The 1,717-nt window shown below is 43.4% G+C and overlaps 1 non-coding gene across 1 annotated transcript; it reads left to right on the top strand.

The window, feature by feature from the left end:
- Positions 1 to 892: 892 nt before the first annotated feature.
- On the top strand, positions 893 to 996 carry LOC120393922. Its single transcript, XR_005592161.1, has one exon. It is a non-coding gene; the product is annotated as a U6 spliceosomal RNA (small nuclear RNA).
- Positions 997 to 1,717: the final 721 nt, after the last annotated feature.

Here is a 1,717-nt window from a genome sequence, read left to right as displayed (position 1 = left end):
CCCAGGGGTGCCCCACGCAGCCACCTATGCTGCATATGCCTAAGGACGGCCCTGCCTGTCTAGACCAGGACACCTCCCTCTTGTAAAATGATAAGTTTGGAATACATATAATTCCTTATCTCAAGAACAAAAAATCTGTAAAGAAAAGTGTTTAGGAAAGACCCGGTCCTGAAAAAGAATGTGAGGATGTTCTTTACGCAAATACCCCAAAAAGGAACGTGGGGGATTGGTTATCAGAATGATAAATCTAGGTTGTAAAGAGGATATCTACCATAGGCGCCGACTCTGTGGGTGCTCTGGGGCTGTAGCACCTATGGGGAAAAATAATGGTGGATGCTGAGCACCCACCGGCAGCCCCCTACCAGAACCTCCTCCTCCCCCCCCAGTGCCTCCTGCCCTCTGTCAGGCCCTGCCGATCTGCACCTCCCGCTCCCTCCCAGTGTCTGCCGCCTGCCACAGATCAACTGTTTTGCAGAGTCAGGAGGCGCTGGGAGGAAGGGGTCAGGAGAGAGGGCACACTGCACTCGGGGGAGAGGGCAGAACTCGGCAGGGAAGGAGCAGGGAGGGAAGAGCGGGGTGGGGGCAGGAAGAAGCAGCCTGGGGACAGGGCCTGGGTGGAGCACCCCTCTCCCCTGGCAGATTAGAAACTCAGCATCAATGGCCTCTACCAGCCCCCCTTTTCAAGAAAATTCTGTGCCCTTAAAACTTTAGAGAAAAACGTGTGTAGTAGGGAAATGTTGTTAAAAAACATTGGATTATTTTTTAAATGTTGAAATGGCAAACCATTTTGAAAGGCATATTTGAAAGTATTTTAACTAAATGCAAGAAGAGTGTGTAGTTTCTTAATATCACTGCTATGTAAGTGATAAAAGGCTTTATGTACCACCCTGAAATGTAATCTGAAGCACATATACTAAAATTGGAATGATACAGAGAAGATTAGCATGGCCCCTGCACAAGGATAACACCCACATTTGTGAAGCATTCCATCTAGTACAGCTGATTACTAATGTAAAAAGCCATTAAGTATAGAATAGTTATATTAATGCAGAATTAACTAATTACTGTCTGTGCTCCCACAGCTCCCATGCCCAGCTCAGGAAGACAAGAAGAATGATCTCTCCAAAAATTGTTATGAAGTATCAACAACTTCTTTAGCTTAGAGACTAAGTAGTACTGATTTTTTAAAAAGACTGTTTTTAAAGCTAAAATTTTATAAAGAATGAGTGTTTTGCCTTTTTTTTTTAATTTCCTGTTGAATGCTAATAAAACCAAAGGAACATTTCCCAAAATGGACAGAATCAAAAGGAAATTCAAACAACTAAAAGTTATCTGAAACGTTCCCCAACAGGACACAGCCAATTAGAAGTGTGCTGCACATTCATTAAGCAGACTGCATATCAAAAGCTGAAAGTGTCAACAAAATCAACCCCTGAAGACATGGAACCGACAGAATGACAGTCGCCAGCTTGAATCTAAACAAGCCTGGAAAAGGAGTGTTTTCCTATAATTTCATGAAAATAAGAGTATAAAAAAATTCTGAAGTGATCATCCATGCCACTCAGCTACTGTACTCAAACAGCATGCACTCCTAAGCTCATCCTGTCCATCTCTGCAGCTAAGAACCATCACAGACAGCTAAGAAAAACAAAGACAACTCAAGAAGAAACCAACTCAAGGAAAACCTCTAAGATGTCCTCATGGATTGGTGAGAGGA

This window comes from Mauremys reevesii, unplaced genomic scaffold (assembly GCF_016161935.1).
Source record: "Mauremys reevesii isolate NIE-2019 unplaced genomic scaffold, ASM1616193v1 Contig37, whole genome shotgun sequence".
Lineage (NCBI taxonomy): Eukaryota > Metazoa > Chordata > Testudines > Geoemydidae > Mauremys > Mauremys reevesii.
Note: the sequence above shows the minus strand (reverse complement) of the source record. Positions and strands in the feature narration are given on the sequence as shown.